The sequence below is a fragment of the Numenius arquata genome, chromosome 6 (assembly GCF_964106895.1).
Source record: "Numenius arquata chromosome 6, bNumArq3.hap1.1, whole genome shotgun sequence".
NCBI classification, from domain to species: domain Eukaryota; kingdom Metazoa; phylum Chordata; class Aves; order Charadriiformes; family Scolopacidae; genus Numenius; species Numenius arquata.
In genome coordinates, this window is record NC_133581.1 from 51,411,882 (window position 1) to 51,433,215 (window position 21,334).

General features: G+C 39.8%; 1 protein-coding gene across 1 annotated transcript in view; it reads right to left on the bottom strand.

The window, feature by feature from the left end:
• Nucleotides 1-12,053, bottom strand: part of STXBP6 (syntaxin binding protein 6) — a 116,301-nt gene extending 104,248 nt beyond the window's left edge. The window contains exon 1 of the mRNA XM_074149511.1: nt 11,954-12,053. The gene's annotated coding sequence lies outside the window, so the exon portion shown is untranslated. The remainder of the gene's footprint in view (nt 1-11,953) is intronic.
• Nucleotides 12,054-21,334: the final 9,281 nt, after the last annotated feature.

The window sequence follows — 21,334 nt, forward strand, 5'->3', positions numbered from 1 at the left end:
ACGGTTAATAAACGTTCCATAAAATCTTCCAAGAAATGCTTTCTGCCTCAGCTGTCCGTTCAGTCCAACGGCACAAAAAAAAAAGTAGTATTTGTTCTTTCAACATAGCAGACCAATCAATAAATCATCTACCAGAATTTTTATTATCAATCCAAAACATAATAGTGCTCAGACCACTTCCATTCTAAGGTCCTCTATGTACTGGTAATAAAACGAAGCTCTGCAAACAGACCATTGGTTTTATTCAGCTTCATACTCTAGATAAGAGCAGATTTTTTACAGATACAAGAAGTTAAGACAATTCATATTTGATTTAAGTCCCACTTTTTAAACTAATATCAAACATCAAACAAAACCCCTGCATGTTATGGATATTATACAAGTTCATCTCTTTAAAAGCAGAGGTTTCATATATATATAAATGTCTGATTAATTACATATACTGAAGTTAACCCTTAAAAAATAACTTTAAAGATGCACAATAGAAAGTTCAGAAATATGACAGAGATATTACAAATATTTAAAGTGCTCAGACTTTCTGGAACAAGTCAAAACGCCAACCAGAAGAGGAGGCAGCCATACAGTGTACTGTATCTTGTTATGCAGATAATACTATACTGAAATCAATTGCTCCTTTCAATGAAAGGTTAAAAGATAACTACCAGATCTATTTCTTTTGCCTTTTAATGTACATTGCTCCAATTTTAAGTTTTATTACATACAGAATACTCTATACAATATTTGTATTTTTTTACATATATATAGAGAGATAAATATCTCAGACTTGCCAGCACCCTACTCCGAGTCAAACAACCACCCACCACCTCAAGTTTGCCGCCTTGTTATTTTTAGTGACCGTTAACTCCTATTTTCTCCTTTCAGCATTGGCACGGCATTGGCTTCTTTTGGTCCACTACAGCATAAGGAGCAACCATTTAGTTACCTATCCAATAACTCCAGGACCCTCCCTCCACTCAACCCCTTATTCTATCCACACCTTTCCCAGCTTTGCATTTCAGGATTTTCTGGAACAAGCTACACAGCTCTGCTAATTTAAAATGGTTTATTCCCAACAGCTATTATTTACTCAATGTATGTGAAGTATTTCATATCCTCTTATCACAGAGTGCAGTAACACAGCTGGACAGACCCAGAACATATCACAGTGGCATCTACAGAACCTTTTATCCCTTATCATCAGTAACTTCATTGTTTCATTTAAAGTATGCAACTCTCACAAGAATGACAGCTGAAATTTTGTGAAAGGGAAGAAAAATGGAAAGTAGAGAGAAATGGAAGCTAGAAAAGAAATGTCACATCTTACTCTCCCTAAAAGATACCTTCTTTTCAAGGTAAGTTGGAAAAGCCTGATTATATAGAGAAGGAAACAAGAAAATGAGGAAAGGGAAGAACTAACCTGTCAGTGGAAGAAATCAATCTCTAGTCAAAATTTTTTGTCCAAAGATGCAGAAGTTTATGTTTAAGGTGAGACACAACAAGGAAATACACACTTATTAAGTCCCTTAAGAAGTTCCAGGGGACTGCTAAACGAGGCTTAAAAGAAAGATTAAAGACACATAAAAAGGAAGAGAAGATGAGAAATGCAGAAAAAATACACAAAATTATAAAGGCAGAAAATATAAAGAGTGAGATCAGACAGAATAACACACAGCTGAGACCAGGTCATGGGAACGATCTGTATCTGAGGAGGACAGCCAAACCAGTGCTACTAGTTCATTAATCAGATAAACACCACTAACAGCTTCCACACCTCTGTGTTAAAAAGGCTAATCACTGCACCTCTCCATGTTTCTGTGGTACTGAAGTCTCACTTCACGTCTCAGACACGTTTATAGGCAGACTGCTGCACTTTCTGAAATCCTGTAACATCTGTTTTCCATTTTCAGAAGAGTTTATTCAGAATAGCTTATTACAACACATTATATCATAGTTTGGGTTCCACTTTTCTGATTCCTCCTACCCCCCCACGGTAGCTCACTGAACGAAATAAAAAGCTTATTTCTCTTACTGCCAGCAAAACTACGTAGTCACCCCCCTTGTTAAAAAGAACAAGGCTCTCTTTCAAAGCCATAATAGACAAGACATTGTCACCTCTATCTCATAGCACCCTTTTGGAAGGGGGAGGAAGGGGGGATGTTGAAACGATAAGGCAAAAATTAATATGAGCACTCACATCAAAGCTGGGGCACATCTTCAAGTTCAGAAAAGTCTACGTGGTAAGAACACAAAATAAAACCTCATAATGGAGGAAACATACAGAAAACTAACTCTGGATTTACTGCTTTGTCACCAGCAGGAAGTGAGCAAACGCACTCGTGCAACTCTGGCTACCAACCCGGGCCCCTACGGAACATCCAGACGCTACATCTTCACATGGGTGGCTTCTATTGCTCTAACTGTGAAATTTCATTCCCTTCCGATGCAGAGACAGGGTACATGCACAAACTATGTCAGACTACAGAGCAGGTCACAACAGGTGCATAGAGGCAGAAAATGTAATAGTCCATATACATCATTGCCTGTTTTACTCTAGAAATTTAAGTAACTTGTTTGTTATAAACTGTAAAGGGGAAGAAGTTTTTCTTACCAACTGGGCAAGATTCTCCATGGCATAAATGCACAAATTCAAATACCAAAGGACTTCAAATGCACACCAAGTTGCTTTCAAGTCTTTTATTGAATTGCTTAAAAGATAAAGTCTGATACACTGGCAATCTATAAAAATGGAAATAGAAAGATGTGTTATTATTTCAGTTTCACCACTAAAGTATAACATGACCTTAAATAACTCACTTAAGGTCATTTCCTTCAGCAACAAATGACTGCTCACCACACCCAGCTCACGGATGCGTGGGGGTGCTCAGCATCTGGTAAGCGCTTGTGGTACCTCAGGTGCCAGGCTGGTGCTGCAGGTAATGCCCAGCTGCATTCCTCAGCCGAGACTGAGGAATTCCACTTCTCCGAGAGGGGGCTGTCAGGAAACCTCACTTCGCATTCAAGCTGGTACCTGGGTTACCAGCATAGACAACACATTCCTGCACTTTTCCCAGTGACTAAATGGAATACAAAGAATAAATCCCAGATCTTACACAGTTAGCTTATGAATAAATAACAAAACTACTTTTACACACAGAAAAAACCAGTCAATATTTAAAGTTACTCCAAGGTTTCAGATAAATAACTTGAAGACATCAGCCATTACTGTTCGAAACAAGCACCTAATCACAAGCTATTTCAGCATCTTGACTATACGCTGCTTCACAAGCTTCCACAGGGGACAAATGTGAAATGAACAAGTGTCTGATACCACTGGAGAATTCCTAGTTTTATTTACCCAAACATACAGAAAACCTCAGCTCCCTAATAAACTAGCGGTGGGGAAGAGGAAGCAGAGTTGCAAACATGTTCTTATCACCCGCCGTTATTGCACTCTAAGGACAACAGGATCAAGCCTTACCTCAGCCCAGACCTGCACACTCTCGTGCATAAGCAGCCATTGCTACAAGAACGAATTAGGAGTACACAAGTACTTACAAGCACTTGTTACACAAGTAACTAAAAGTAATATTGGACCCACTGATATTTGGAAGCATGACAAAGGAGTTTACAATGCCCATCATAAGCAATTATTCTCCCACTCCAAAACATTACTGTCTATTTCACAAGAATAGACAACAACAACAAAAAAAAGCAGTTTTATTTTACATGACATGACTAAGACCAATATATGTGTGTGTGTATACATATTACATACAAAATATATATATACATACATACTCGTTTTCTTCTATGGAGAAAAGTAAGTAGAATCAAGACATTTCTTAGCTGACAGAAATTATCTTTGAAGTTTTCTTTTTAGGAGGTTAAGACGCACAAATTTTAAAGAACACACATATTTAAAAGCTACCAGAATCTAAAATATTTTAACTGCATACTTCTCGTCCCCTAAAATGAGACATTGTCTAGCAACTGAACAGAACCTGAAACTAGTTTTCTTTTACGTAATTCTTCTAAGGATCTGAAGGTGCCCTATACATCGCTCACATCTACTAGATTCTTTAATCAAAGTAGATGCATTTTGGTTTCATACTCCTGTAAGGACTGGCATACTGATCTTCTGTCAGATAAGTGCTTTGAGTTAAAAATCTCGTATCGAACACACAGGTTTTACTTTTATTTTAAGATGTTGCAAGTCATATTTGAAATCCCATCACAGCATTAAAAATAAGTTACAGGTCCCAACTTCATCCTAAGAAACTTCACAGATCAATGAATTCTCTTACCTTCACAAAGCTTTCTCAAGTGACACCCTCATGCAACTGATCCCCTGGGCTGGGGACAAAAACCACCCACGCCTCAGTATTACCTTGATAAGTCAGAGCATGCAGGGACAGTGGTGTGCTGATACGTGTAAATGGGGCGTAACCCAACAGACATAGCTAACATCACCTAATGTGGTCCAGTCACAAAATTGTATTGCCTTATTCTTAACTCACATAAAAGCTATTTCTGTTCATACTTTCCAACACTACTTAACGAAGTAATGCCATTACTATTTTGTGAAACACTACAGTGATCCAATTCATGCCCTCAGGGCTTCAAACTCCTTCCACTGACTACACAGGAAACGTGGACACCTCAGGTCAGAGGGTAATCAGGTGCCTGAAGAAGACAGTGCCAAGTCACATGAGTCAATGCAAGGCCTGACATAAAAGACTAGTTTTAAGCGCAGACTGAAGCAAAAATGCAATTTGTGTTTAAGTGCAGGTTAATTAACAGCTTTGCAAGATACAAACGATCATCATAAGAAAAATCCTTAATCTATTCTTGAAATATCCAAATGTAAGATTATGTACTGTAACTATAGTCTCAGTATCTGAGAAACTTATGTCACCTAGTCCCATAGTCAGATACTAAAGGAATGCCTGAAACCTACCCAAAGCAGCTCCATGGGACAAAGCATGCCTAGCTGCTCTGTTCAAGTCTCAATGAAGTCAACTAGAACCTTTTCTTTATTTCCACAGGAGCTAAATTAAGTCAGAATCTTCAAAAACCACACTTCAATCATGAACTTCTGTATGCAAATTTCAGACCCTGGTGAATTGAAGGTGATCTGAATACACTACCCTAAAGCAACTTCAGTCTGCTAACATAACACAAACTAATTTGCAGAAAAAAAATATTAAAAACATGTAAACATCCAGTCTTGGTTGCATTCTTCAAATACAGATCTTACTACATTACCAGCAACATGGGAAGTACTCAGCACTTCATACGCTGGTGAATCATACCTTGCTCCTCTGACAGCACTTCTGAACAAGCTGCAAATGTATACAGGCTACAGTAAAACTAACGTTTTCAAAATTTAAATGAACAGATACATTATTTCAGTTCTTTTAAGTTGGAGTTTCATGAAACCAGTCAAGAATAATCATTCCCCAAACAATTTACTGAAAGTGTGTTTGTAATGAAATTGAACTTCCGCACTGATCAAGACAAAAATAAATAGTTTGGGCACAATTTTAACTAACAATTCCATTCCTTCTGCCTAGAAACAGAATCACCTTTCCACCATTTCCAATACAGTATGGACTGCTAATGCAACCTGCTAACAACAGGAGAGCAAAGCACTAAGGTTAGAAGCCACAGGGAAACAGGAGGGAACATCAACATTTCTGAAAAGGCCTATGGAGAACTGAAAGGTCTCCATTTAAGACAGCTCAGAAAAAACATGTTAGGAAAATTTAAGGTCTAGAGAACAAGAACTCCATTCCACCTGTGAATGCTTCCCTGACCTCACTCAGATGTCTGCTTACAAAACAAAGGGAAAAGAACAAAACAAAACCTCCTAAATTAGACAGTCTGTCTTAACCAGTAAACATCTGAATTTACAAACATCAGTCTCCTTTCTACATCTTCCAAAACAAACAAACAAAAAGCTAATCTTAACTTAGCTTTTCTTCTAAAGAGATAGGTACAATAGATCTGCAAAAAAGGGACCTCCAGACGTTCTGTCCAACCTCAGCTGTTCTGTGATTCTGTGATCTTCTAGGTTTTTGGGTTTTTTTTGTATTTTTAAGTCAGATTGCTTTCTTCATGCAAACACTTTTGTGTAGCTATAGATTTTAAAATAACAAAATTAAGTTGTGAATTCTGAGTTTCAACACCTACCTTTAAACCTGTCTTTAGGAGACTTAGGGCAGCTGAATGTAAGTAAGTTCTTTTGTTGCTCATTCCCAATAGAAAGATGTATAGTGACAACAAACTCTTTTTGTCTCTCTGCATCTCTTAACTTGCATTCAGTAAAGCAAAGTGGCAAAGGCATGGGTACAGAGCCCAGTTGCAATCGCTGCATACCAGCAGGGAACTCATGGCCACCACAAATCCACTTGTGCATTGCCAGGCACAAGTGGAGCACATCTCATCTAAGCATCCATCCCATCTCCAGTGCATGCTGCCCGAAAGGGTCATGAACCAACACCGAGTCCTACAGAATAGTGAAGTGTATGCTCTTAGAGGTTAGAGTCATTTATTACCCTACAGCGAACATTTTCCAAAAACTAATTGTAGTGTTCATAGTAAAGTCACAAAGATGCTAACAGACTAGTCACTAACCTCTGGGCACATCAGAGCTTTTGGACACTTTTTATTACAGTTTCAGGAACCTGCCACACAAGTTCAAGAAAATAAATGAACTAACAGGAACTTGCTCTAACAGAGTAATACTAATCTGTCAATAACTGATCATATTCTTTCTTTCTATATATGACTAATGACGGTGACCCGAGCATCATGTACCTTTAAATGAAGGGAGAAAGCTGATATGCTCAGATAATGGCCCGCAAAGGCAAACAATTCAAGAGGAAGCTTGTGAACATCCTAGAACTTCTTTTAATTACCAAGAGGGAGTTTCCTACTGTGGACTGCATATGGCCAAGTGTTTGTTCTTCCCCTCCTCCAAAACACACCAGCAAGTGGAAAGGAAGAAATGGAACTGAAACATTTTCCAATTTTGCACTTCAACAATCCTCAAAAAAAATTTAAGCAAACTTAGGGAATTACAGTTTTGGTTCTGTGAGCAAGTAATTGCAAGATACAAGACAGCGTTTTCTAAAACGGCCTAAGTGCATAGCATAGAATTCCTTGTGAAAAGGAGACCCAAAACCAAAATGCATAAATAACAAACTTGTTGGCCAGCACACTTACCAAAAAGAAATGGTAAATATTTACAAGATCTGTTTTGCAGATGAATTGCAGGCAAGCACCAAATCCTATAAAAGTTACATTTCTGATTTTACCTTATGGTAATATTTCAAGCAAAAGGAATTGTTTCCACAGCAGCACAATTTTATTCATGATTTAACCAGATTTATTTTGGTTCAGTTTAACTGGAGTAGGAGTAGGTTAACTTCTTGTACTGAAGTGTAATTCAAGACAAGTTTATTATTTATTACTGACACAGGTTTAACTGAACTGGTTTGTACAGAGACAAGACAAACTGAACCTATCCAGAAACCCGTTTTGCAAAGCCTCTCCATTCAAAGCGTTTCATATATAATTTGGGGTTTTTCCCTATCATTAACAGATCTCACTGTAATTATACAACATCAGTTTTATGCTACTTGGAAACTTCAAAGATATAAAAACCCACATGCAATCTCTAAGAAAAGGCAATGAAGGGAAAGTATCTAAAGTCTACCACACAAGATAGTTAAGGTAGGAAAAAACAAAAATGAGACTTGGAGCTGGCACTGCTCTTATGTCTACAGCAAGACTAGAACCAAGTTTAAAGGGCAAGAAAGGAAAAGTTTAGCTATCAGTGCTGGACTTTAATCCATATGAGCTCATAAAAGTAGAACTTTTAACAACTTGTGTTCATAACCATTGGTAAGAATTCTACACCGCTGAGCAATCCTGAATGCTCATAACGCTCCTGTTTTGTTACGGAAATCAAAATTTTACAGATCAGAAATGCCTAGATTTTTTTTTTTCCCTTAGGGCTACTCTCATTGCATTACCACTAACTGTAATCTACACATAAAAATCAGAAGCTCGCAATATTAAACACACATATATATAAACCTAGGTCTTCTAAGCATCAGAAATCCAATATAAGTGCTATCTTGCAAAGAACACAACCCACCCTTCCAGGAACATTACAGTCCAAACTGCTCCCAGACCTGCAGCACTCCCGCACAGCCGGGAATTCTTTCCCAACACTATCTGCCAAAGAAAAAATATAAAAGGGAAAGTAGGAACACATACTATAATTGAGTTAACCAACAGTCATGTAATCCCATTTGCAAAGGAACTAGTATCTTCTGCACTTATGACAAAGAAGCCCTACAGCATCGACTGTGTCAAAGACTTCAGGTGCAGAGGATGCCTGCCTAAGCTTAAGACGGAAAAAACCCCCACCTTAATGTTCAACTATGAGGTCCAGAGCGTCACAATGAACAACACGTGCCAAAAGTCACCAGCAAATGCATACTGGAGAAGGAAAATGGACTACCATAAAGAGATTTTTTGGGATGGAGGGAGGGTACTGGCTGTTTTGAAAGAGTTTGAGTATAATGATTTTGTAAAATGGTCTGGTCTCTTTTCTCCCCTCAATTACCCAGTGAGTATATTTCACAAGTTTATTTCTGCTATATATAGCCTCAGAAATGCATTTGCTTCCTGAGAAACCATCATTCATTTCTGTGATAGCAGCTTACACAGAGTAGGGCAGGCAAAAAAAAAACCTCATCCCTCTCGGACCAGAGTTCCCCTCTTCAGATCACAGCCTAAATGTTCAGTGACATCATCTGGGCAGGAAAACCAATAGCCCGTTCTCTTGTTAATATATTTCTTGTTTTGAATTGTTCTTACTATTTTGCTCTCCTTTTCTCCAAGTTTAAGAAATCTGTCTGAGATACAAATGTGATGTTTATTAGCACTGATAAGATACTAGCTTTACCCTAGTTTGTGTGTCCCGACTCAGAACAAGAAATAGTCAAACCAAGAGCACGCTTCTATACAGTTAACACAGCACTGCCTGCTGCAGTCATATGCAAAAGTATTAATGAATTCACTGGCATATCTGGCTACAATACAAATTAATGCCAAGGCTTTCTAGTTCATCCATTTTTCAAATCCCCAACATCACTGGAGACTGCCAATCAAGGACTAAGCAAATTAAGTGTTCTCTTGAAGGACTTGATTTGTCTCTGTACACACATTAGTTATAACATTCCTGTTTGGTTAAAAACAGGAGGAATTAATTTGTCTTACCATCACGTTATACAAACACAGGCTTCCAAAACTGTGATTATAACACTTTTGTGCAACCTTCACAATGTTAACTTACCAACTGTACACTGGAAAGGAACATGCAGTTACAAAGAAAGAAAAGAGAAAGAAAGAACAAATACACTATTATTTAGACAGCATACCTCCTCCCAAAACAGACCAACAGCTACTCCTTTCTAGAGTCAGCATTTCACAGAATTTTATTCATAATAAAACAGAAGTCATCTTAACCCATACAGTTTTAAAAACTGCTTTTTAAAAAAAGGTATTTTTTAAGTTCTCTAAAATGTACACTTTAATCTACTAAAAATAGTACAAACACAAGAGGTATCTATTGCTGAATCCATCTTATTTAAGATGTGAACTTCCAGTATAAGTACCCTGAAGTGGCGTAGTTAAAAAATATTCAACTAGGACAAGGAAAAAAACACCCCTTCATACTGGGGACTTTATAAATAGCTTATTTTTATATTATCCTCACTGTCTAAAAATCTCACATACACACAAGAGTGAGGTGATCTGAATACACACCTGGAAGAAAAAACTTAAAATACTTCTCTTTGGGCCTTCTACAGCACAGGTTATTGTGTTATCATCACAATTCCCTGACTCTAGATGTTCAGATCTGAACCATGTCTAGAGGGACATTCAGAAACTTGAAGATAAATGAAATTGAGATGAGAAATCAATATGTGCAAGTTAACAGCAACCTCAGTCCCCCCAGAAAACACTCTTACTCAGGGGTAAAACACCCCCTATTTTCCACAGCACAATGGTTCACAGACCTTTTTCCACCTGGAAATTCCTTCACCTGTGGAAGCTATCACAAAATGGCGACTTCCAAAATAGTCCTTTCACTCCACTCTAAAAATGTCACAGTATTTTTTATTTTCACTGATTTATATTAGTGCATCTTTAAAGGCACCATTCAACTTTTAAGGTATATTCTTAAAGAAAATCAAGAGTATGCACACAGGAAATTAGTGTGGCATGACTGCACCATAACCGTATTCCCCCAGGCAGTAAGGCCCTAAAACATTTCACTGAAAGAGACCTTTTTCAAGTAATTTATCAAGCAGAATACCATCAACCCCGCGGGGGATCATTCTTCCTAGGAGCAAAAAACTGTAAAATTATATTTCACAGAGGGTGAGGAAAAAAAAATCCCAACTCACCATCATGATTATTCACACTTATTAACTACCACAAGTATTTCTTCTGTGTTCATTACTTCAAAAAACATCATGTGTGGAGTTTTTGAGGCCTCATTAAAATAGCTAACTACACCTACAGAAAAACTTTGGGGTTAAAGGGTGCTTGGAAATTACAGATGTGGAAAAGAAACCTATGACTTGCTAACTCATCACCAACAAGGTACAACTTCCTTGCCCTCTGCTTGTTCCTCTCTTCTAAAGGAGATGGCAGGTCAGAGACCGCCTCTACAGTCAGATGCTGCCGCTTTGATTAGATATCATCATCGAAACAGAATCGAGATACCATATTGCCATCTTCCAGTCTTTCAGGGTGGAAAAAGGATAAGGTCCTGTCTGCCTCAGTAACATTAAGCATAGAGACGCCAGATGATCCCCATCACATGAGCAACAACTCCTAAAACTCTTAAGAGAGGTGTCACGGGTCTGCGGAGCCTGTTCAAGCAATGAAAAGCTGTAACTCTAGTTCTGACTCACAAAAGGAAAACAGGCAAGCAGAAGACATACCAAAAGACAGCTTATATTTAGAGAAAGATAGAGGGATTTGCAAAATGATGCAATTCCTAAAGCGAAAACTCCTCTGTTTGACAGAGGGCAAAATAAGATGAAAAAGGAATAACATATTTCTCTAAATAATGGTAAATATTCCCTTTAACTTCAGACTTCAGCAGCATCTGTGCAACACAAGAGTATAAAGAAGACAGATGCTGTAAGTTTTACTTTTCCACTCGCAAAGCCAGTTCAAAGGGAAGGCAGGGCAGGCAGCGACGGCCGTTTCACTGGACTGTCAAGGTTACTCCTAAAACACTGTGCTGGAAAGAGACCACTAGATACGCTTGACGCCTGTGCTGCTCTTCGCGACCCGGAGGATCTCCCCGGGAGGAACGCCGGGGGAAGGACCAGAGCCGGGCTGCACCGGCGGCGCCCAGGCTTTCGGGCCGGTGCCAGGGCGAAGCCTCCCGCCGGGGGCTGACTGCAGGGCCGGGACCCGCCCCGCTCCGACAGACTCCGACGGCGAAGCAAGGCGGGCTGCGCCGCCAGACGCCCCCTTCACCTCACCCCCGCCGCCCTGCTGACAGCGCTCCGCGCCCGCGGAGCTCCGCGGGCCACCCCCGCCCCGCCGCAGGGCCCGGGAACAGCCGCCTTCCCTCGAGGGCGCAGACCCGGCTCTCTCAGCCCGCCACCCCCGGGGCGCCCACGGCGCTCCCGGCGCCGGGACCGAGGCGGAGGACGCCACTGTGGAGTTAATCGTTAACTCGCTGCCCCGCTTCCCCCGAGAGCTCCTCCCGCGGGCGCCCTGGCAGCCGGCAGCCCCAACGGGGCGGCCTCGCCGCCGCCACCGAGGGAGCCGGTGGGCACAGTTGCCACCGTCCCGCTCCACGGCGACCGCGACCCGCAGCAGGGAGGCTACCGCCCCCACACCCACCTACCTTCCCGCCGTTTCCTCGCCGCAGCGGCGCGGGCGATGCGCGGAGACCCGCGGGGAGCGGAGTGCCGCGCCGTGCCGTACCCTGCCCCGCGGCGGCCGCCGCCGCGCTGCCAGCGCCGAGGCGTGAGGGCGGCCCCACGTGCGCCGGCTGCGCCAATCGGGGCCGCCCGTTGGCCGCCCCCCGCCCCCGCCGCCGCCACCGTCCCGGGCCGCCCGCGAAGCGGCAGCGGCGGGGCGGGCGGGGAGTACCAGCCCCGGCTGCGGCGGCGGCAGGAAGGTGGTTTGGGAGGGCTGGTTGGGACGGGAGTTTGGGGTGGCGGGAGGGCAGGGAACAAAGCAAACCCCAAACGCTGCTGGTGGCGGGCTGGGCGCCGCTTCCGCGCCCGCGGAGCCGGAGCGGCGGCGGCGGTAGCGCGGGAGCACAGCGAGGCGGCGGCAGGGGAGGGCCCTGCGGGGGCTGAGTTCCGCCGTGGCCGGAGCCTCCGCGCCGCTTGAGCCGGCACTGGGCGGGCGGAGGCGCCCGGCGCCTGGGTTAGGAGGGTTTAGACGGACAAGCCTCCGAAATGAATTTATAGAGCATCCTTTTAGCGCTCTCGTGAGTTTTGCTGCGCTAAATGCGCTGAGGAAAACAGAAACACGTTCACACCTTGTCCCGGAGAGCCCGCAGTGTAGGGGTCGGGTCTGGGTTTTCTAAATGGCCCGAAGCTAAAGCAGGGCTCAGGGATGGCAGGAGAGAGAGCCTTGGGTGGGCCAGGTGTGGGAATGGCTGGTGGGCTTCCTGAGAGGCACTGCCTTCTGCTAAAGCATCCGACTTCAAATCAGTAGTAACACGGGGCTGCTGAATCACACGCAGAAGGTGAGACCAGAGACAAATTCTGCCGCTGCACTTTCTGCCTTGGGTATTAGTGAGATGTCCAGCTTCTGCGCCACATTGCTGGAATTGCTGCGTGCTCGTTATGGCAATACTGGGAATGTAGTGCTTGAAAACAATGAGCTGGGTAGTAAGAAAATAAACATTCCTAACATAGCGAAAATATTTTTTGTACTTTGTTTTACAATGTTTAATTTACAACACTGTGGTTTTGTATAATTGTCAACATGAATTGTAATTAGTACATTTTCCGTTAATTAATGAAAATGTAAGTAAGTTGATTGTTGCTCGCTGTCTGTGTGTTTTGATCCCATCATTTAATCTAACGGTTGCTGATGTTACACAGTGGCAGTTGTTCACTACCACCTCAGTTTTTCAGCCCATTACACTCAGTTGTATTGCTGCGCCTTTAGATCTCTCTGTAAAATGCTCTGAAATCCATTCAATGACTCATATTAATTTCAATAAATTTTTCATGGATGTCGTGGAAACAGGCCAATCTACTTCTGTTGAAGGCAACAGCCTCCCACAAATGCCTTACTGCCTCCCCATCTTACATATAAAGTTCAGCCCCCCAGTGGCCTTCAGTTTTCCCTGTATATTAAACATAAATTTCCAAAAGATAGATCCCTTTTGTGTGAGTCTGGTTGCCAGCAAAGTTCAATGTCTCCAGGATCCATAGGCTGAATGCGCGGCCATGAAATGAAAATGGGGAAAACAGGCCACAGTTCTGAAAGGCAAAGTTGGAAACAAGGTCACTTTTTTCCTGATGAATCTGAGCATTGAGACCTTCAAAGAGTTCATCGCTACCTGTTTTAGAGAGGTAAACTTGGGAACATCCAGGTATGTGATCCATTTTTATCTACTCTCTAAATACCAAGTCTTTAAAAATGTCATTTTCTAACTTCTCTGCAACCATACAGACTAGTAACACTGAAGCTGAGATGGTCATTTAATTGCCTGATTCCAGAAACCAAGAAGAAAAAAGCTGAATATGCAATCAGAAACACTAAAAATGACACTTTTCAGCCCTTCAACCTTTTAACCCTTTTTGCTTCTTTTAGTTCTACTGTATTTTGGTGCAGTTTCCTTTTTTGTTTTGTTTTGGGGTTTTTTTTGGGGGGGTTGGTTTGGGGTTTTTTTTCTCCTTTTTTCCCCTGTAGCTTCTCTGCAGGCAATATATTTCAGAGGAGAGTAGAACTTGAAGTCCAACTTTTATTTTTGCAGCTACTCAAACCTTTCAAATGTGTCTCATTTTTGCTTCCATCATCTTTTGAACCAATAGTATTTAATTTTGGTGAGTTGTTTGTTGCTACTAGAAATGCTAAATTATATTGATGGACTTCGATTTATATCTCAGCATATAGCCTGTCATTTACAATGACTTGTACTGTTCCTGTTAAATGTCTTCTTCAATGTCCTTGGGCTTGTCAGGCTGAGTGGCATGCTTGTGCTCAGCCATTGTTCTCCTCCTACGACTGGATAAATTTATTAGTTAGACAGTTTTAGCACATCAAAACTGTCCAGCAGACTTCAGCCTTCATGCCAAACAGGTCTAGGCAAGCAAGTGGGTTTACACATGTAAGTAACCCTAAACAGCACACAAAAAATCTGTCAGTCAACCATGTAAAATTATTTGAATGCCTAAGGGTTCCGACAAGTAATATTCGGTGGATTTAAATGAATAAATTGGAGAGATTAATGCCCTCAGCAGTATGCCGGGCTTCTTCACAGAGCTTAAAGTCTTCATAGTAAAACGGACATGTTTGTGTCTCTCCTACCCCAATTCATAGTCTATTATCTCAGTGCAAACTAACCTCACCTCTAACCTAAACATTCCTTGCTGCAATGTCTGGCCAAGAGGCAGAGCTTAAACCTGGAAAGTGATACTGTCTTAAACCATTTTAACTATTGCTACCAAGGCACATCTCTGAGAGAAATAGTGTTTGCAGGGTTGAGATCCGAGAAACAAATTCTGAGCTTGCCTGTGTATTCTGTAATCCTGTGGGATCAGGAGCGAAATCCAGATTCAGAAAGGTTCACTTTCCACCAGTTCTACAAGAATAGAGGTGAAAGAGATATTGGTGGTTATCTGGGTGTAAGACTCATCTGAGTATTAAAAAGCAAAATTTAGCCTTTGTTCCAGGAGCACATGAGACTGTGGAAATGGCTTGTGTGCAAGATACTTAAAATTGCATTTCATATGTAAACTGCTTCCAAAAAATATGACCTTGGAATTTAGGCTAAAGAAATGTCATGCAGGCCTGGAGAGCCAGAGGGCCTGTGGAGACCTGACAGCAGGAGGGGTAGGACCTTGTGCAAGGTAGGTAAAAGGAGAAACTAGTTATCTGTGACAAACAGCATGTATACTGCAAAACTACAGCATATCCTCAATGTGTCATCCGAAGGACCATAACTCAGTTTTTCTTTTTGCTTCAGAATGAAATAAACAGTATTGCTTTTTCTAATGATGAAAAAATGCATCCATACATGAGAAAGTGAACAGAATTGAATCTGTATTTTTTTAAAAGGTACAAATAAATTTTTAACGTAAAAGTCTACTTCCCACCACCCTTGCCGAGTCATATTTTCTTCTGAAAGTATTCAGTATTAGCAAGTGTTGCTTAATAAAAAGAAATTTGGTAGAATCTGGTCCAGAGAATTAATATGATTTACTAATGTTTTCAAGAAAAGCAGTATGCATCTACGCACTGCAAAACTGATAAGTCTATATTAATAGATACAGACTTCTTGGTGATAATAAGGTCATTTAACAAATTGCTCCCACTCCTTTGTTACCCATGGAGAGAGCATTCAGGAATTCCGCTCTTCTTCCGGCAGCAGAAAGTATTGGCAGGTAGCAAAGGGAGCAATCCTTCTCTCTAATCTTTTGGACTCTTCCTTTCCTGCTTAATAACTGCCCCCCCCAATACCTTCTCAAAAGTATTAGTTCTATGAGGCTGAAAGAATGACCAAAAGGATTGAGGGTGGGAAGCAAGTCAGACTGAAAAAACAACATTTTGTATAAAACATCTTGGACACCGGTTATTCTACAGCAGGGTCTGTAGGACATGTAAAGCAAAGCAAGTTTTTCATCAAGAGACTCTGATCTGACAGAACCATAAAACAGAAGCAGGAAGTTTTGATACTTCAAAATATCAATAAGAGTCCAGTATGTGGAGGATGCTGTTCTACAAGATTTTTATCTTTCTTTAAGACAGACAAAATGAAGCACCACAAAAAGTTGAATAATATTTTGTCATCATTTTTCTGTTCACTGTCTTTCTTCACTGATATCCTCTGATGTTTATTCATTTCCTGTTTACATTAAAAGTAATATCCCTAACTGCAAACTCAGGTCTCCTCTAAGCCTCATCTCCAACCGAAAATTAAAATGTTTAATTAAGTATGAGCACTGTCTGAAAGAAATAGCCCTTAATTCAAATCTAACCAAGATAACATCAAGAAATATATGTGTTTCTGTGTGGGAAATCCAAATCCCAAATTACTGGGATACATTAGAATTGACCAGCTTCCTAATATGAGGATACTGGAGCTTGCTGTCACAAACCACGCATCGATCAGTTTAAAAATAGCCATGTAAGAATGAGATGAAGAATGGTCTTCCATGACCAGTGATATCTCAGAAAGCTTCCAGACCCACAGCAAGGCAGTGGAGAGCACAAGTGGCATTTTCCTTTTTTGAAAAGATGCACTTTTCTGAAAAAACATACAGTGGGTTAGGCAGCAGTGGGAGCTTTAAATGGGTTTGAGTAGTGCATGCTTACAGGACTTGGAAGACCCTAGCATTTTATTAGATCTGGTTGGCTTAGTCACTAATTACAGGTTTCTCTTGAACAGCGATAAAATCTATGCATAATGTTTATGATTACCAGGGGAGTGACATCACATTCTGCCTGGCCTACCAAAGTATATGACTTGACCACTGAAATTCTAGTGTGATTCATAATATGGTATGGGGAATGCAACATAAAATTATATATCATTTGCACAGCATGCCTTTCTGTTTATCATCACCAAATGGTTAGTATCAAAGCCATGTGGAGACTAGTGTTAAAGATCATGGGGCTGAGTATGAAATTCAAGGATTTTAGAAAGGTTAGAAACATGCTTTCATAACCATTAATTTAAAAATTTTTATAACTGAGATTTTGTTTTTTGCTTTGGAGTCAAGAGTACCTCGAAAGTTTATAGCAATTATTTGAAAAACGCCTTTCATGGTAAAGTGGAGAAAAAGCAGACAGCACCAGATAATTTACTATGATGCCTGTACAAAGCGCTTGTGTAATGTTTTATCAGCTCTGTAGTATTCTTCCCTAAATCATGTCCCAGATTTGCTAATACAAATATGTTCCTTCCTTAGAAACAAGTTTCTTTTTCTATTCAACTTGCAGCTGTGAAAAAAGAAAAGAAAAATCTGATTGTTTTGAGAAAGTTTTGTTCTCCCAGAAAATCATTCAGTTTATTTTTTATTATTGCAGTGATTATAGACCCTGATTTTGTTTAAGTTGTAAACAATTATTTGATTTTATATTTGAAATACAAAATGTACAGGAAATGTATTTTCCTCAAATTGAATATTATATTTTAAACAGCTTGATAATAATGAAGAGGAGTAGGTTTAAAGACCATATAAGTAACTGAAGATACGCTACGTGCTGGAGGAAACGTTGAAAATAGATTTTTGAAAACTGTGTCATTTTTAGCAATATTATGATGTTGGCTTCACAATTGTTTATGAAAATGCAAAATTTTCAAAAGTTCCTCAATCTGATTTCTATTTTTGCATATGCAAATGACAAAATTAAGGTCAAAATGCCTTGGCTTTCAGTTACCTGTGAAAGATGGCTGAATGCCTTCACTTGTGTGTTTAATTGTCTGGATTCATAACTAATTACTGGTGCATACATACATACATATAAACACACTCTAAATTCCAATTTTCTGAAAAAAATCGTTAGCAAGTCTTACATTCAGTTTGAAGAAAAGTGTTATCCTATGAGAGAGTCAAGGCTGTGAGCAGAAATCCTTACAGCAAATTGGCAATACCATGGGATCCATATTTTATAACCCATCGTAACTGAAAAGGAAGCATCTCATACTTCATGTCTGATTACAACTCAGAAATAGGACAGTACCCTGTACTTCCTAAAGTTGCAAGAATAGCACTCTTGCTGACATAAGTGGGGCTCTGGATGAGAGCTGTGTATAACATATATTCCAGAGTAGTGATAGGCACTTTTGAGGAGTGCTTTTAGTGGAAATCTGCGGGTAATGACAGTTTAAATTCAACATTCTAAAAAAATAAATAGAATTATACCAATTGTTTACAATTAACATGCATAATACTCTATGAAGTATATTCTAACTTTTCAGAAGAAGTGAAGCCCAGAGATACCAAAAGCTGCATCTTCAAAAGTGATCTTAAACTTCTTGCTCTCCCAGACTTGAAGAACCATTTAAAATGCCCAAAATAATATACATGAGAAAGAAATGTAAAATTAGAAGTAATTGTTAGAAGTGTGACCATGATTGCACAGCAGCTGGTAGGTTTGGAACAGGAGAGTCTTTGGTCTGTCACTTTGTACTTTTTTTAAGAGGAGCTTCTTTTCTTAATAGGTCTTACTGATGTAACTATAATAATTTTGCCACAATTACAGTATTGTATATAGGTACAACTGGAAGTAAATTCTTGGTGATGAGAATGATGATACAGAAGGGCAGTGGAATAGCCATTGATGGGAAGGCCAAATCTCTCTTTGAAGTTAGCCCTGCTTTGAGTTTGCACAAAATGACCTCTAAGGTCCCAGTGTAATTAAATTTTCCTGTGATTCCATGGTTGAGTTAGATGTCATCCTGAAGAACTGGAAGGAGGTTCTGGATGAAGCCAACACAGACATTCAAAACTTGCCTGAGAAGGCTTTGTCCTGACATGGCACTGGGGGGTACACGAAGAGGTGGACCATGACTGCGGCAAACTCTGCAAAGCTCTCCTCTGTCCCCATGGTGGTCGGATGTCTGGTAAGACAGAGAAGGTTTCCTATGTTTCTTGTAACCTCCTGTATAAAACTCTTCAAGGAACCACTATTGTACTGTCTTTTCTAACTAATTTGTGTATTGCTGAATCTTCAAAGTGGGAATAAGGAGTAAGAAAAATTGCAAGGAGGCATTTTATTGTAAAAAAAAAAAAGTGAAAGCTCTGCTTATGAAAACTCATCATAGGCAGGACACAATGCTAAGGCATACTTTTGAATTACACACTGAACTATAAAAATTTTTCACTCACCAACACTGCTGCTTATGTCATCTTTTTTTTTTATTTAATAAGAATCATCAAACAAAACCATAAAAATCAGAAAATCCGTATCTGCAGAGCAGTTGATTCAGCACCGGTCAAAAATTGGAAGAATATAAATCTTAGAGAAGCTTCAAGATCTTGCCAAGCTTTATTCTCTGGAACTCAGATTTGTTGTTCTAATCATTATGTTTACCTTTGTTTCTGCAACCAGCCTTAACAAAGACACAAGAAGGCAGATACATAAACCTGTCCTAGAAGTAATTGTGCACCACTTCTCCCTGAATTGTTTTGATAGCTTTTTTTCTAATATGAATTTATAATAACATTAAAATAGATTTCCTGTGGGATTTTTCTTTATTTTTCTACCACTGACCATCTGTCTGCCTTTCGTGAGGACACATCAAATTGAAAATAATTTTGAAGTTCTCTGTATCATAGACCTAATATGTGAAATATTTTTAAATTCAGGGCTAGATTTCAGTTTGGTTCTAGTAAAATCAGCCACAAGCTCTGATCATGCGTTAACACTGAAAGAGCTTCACTGGTTGCCAATACTAGAGGCTGTACTGAAATTATATTAGACAAAATTTGTACAGACAGGTTTCTTGGATAGGAATGCATGCATGTGGAAGAATGTACTTTTTTAGAATAGTGAGGTTTATTAGGTAGAAGTCCAGTTACAAGCTGTAAGATATATTCCTCACATAAATGACAATAAATTAAATCTTGTCTTCAGAGGCAGAAAGAATCAAATCAGTGGTCTTAAGAAAGAAATTAATAGGCTATTTAATTAACACATTTTTTTAATGTTTACGTGTATACCTATGTCTATATCCTGCATATTCATAGCGGTATGTGTTTCTGTGGAGATATTGTTTAGCATTATCACCTTACTGAAATAATCACAATCCTCAAAGACTCAGTACCAGTGCCCTGAGAATTTCTGCAGCAGAGGGGAAACAGCTTTGTGCAGTGAGGCCTAAACAGCGCAAAGCTGTGACTTACTCATGGCACGAGCTCTCTGCTGGCCACCAAGACTGTCAGGAGCAGTAAGGCTCACAATCCTTACTTCAGAGAGACGAACCTTGGAGTTCAGTCAGCTCCAGCACTGTAAGCATCTCAAACTTTAAAAAAGTTTCACTGCATACAGCAAACGGCAGTAGCAAGCACACATACTTAGTGACTTTTGGGTTTCATTTTGTATTTAAGAAAATCAATTCGCAACCCGTACATAGCATAGTACCCAGCCTCTCCAATCATTTACAAAATCAGTTAGGTGAAATGGCTTTGTGTATTCTGACAATGAATTAAATGACCAATGGACAATTTTCCACTCATGATTAGCTGATTAATGGCACCATTCCCTGAGGGAGCTAGTCAAACCATGCTTGTCAAAATAAACAGCTATGTGTATATATGTATATGTACACCCACATATATATATCCACAGAAAGAGAAAGCAATAAATGTTTGTTTACCTCTTGCAAAACTGGAGTCTAATCAATACTATGTTTTTTGACCTGAAATCACTTACCAAATAATACAATTGATATCACCATCAGGTTTCTTTATATACTGAAAATGGTGATTCAGTAGCTGTAGTCAATACACAGAGAGATAATAAATTTTGGGCTGGGGAAAGTTAATGTATTTACAATACAACATTTGAAGGATTTGAGCATATGTAATGGAAAGTTGCTTTAAAAATTAATAGTCTTGAGGATTTAAAAAAGAATGAATGACTTTTCCTTCATATTAGAAAATGAATTTCAGCACACATCTATATATGGCCAGTGATGTTAACTTCCTAAGAGGGATTATAAACTTCACAAGTACTTGAAGTTTGGTCTTCTGAATTCCAAGAGATTAATTTTAAAGTGCAGTTCCTTCTGAAATGCTTTCATTCCCTGAATAATAGCAATAATAGTCAAATTAACTTCCTTTCATGTCATTATTACTGCTCATTGTAAACATTTCTTAGGATAAATTGGGCAGACCCTCTTTGCAACTTGAGCTTTGTCTTCATTAGGTTTTATTGTTAACACTTCTGATAATTATCTAAAATTTAAAAAAATGGATTCTAGATCGGTTTCTCTAAGCTACATTTTACTTTCTGCAAACTAAGGGAAGAAAAAAACACAGTAAAACATTCACTGTCTATGAAAGAGAAGAGATAACTAAATCTGAAAACC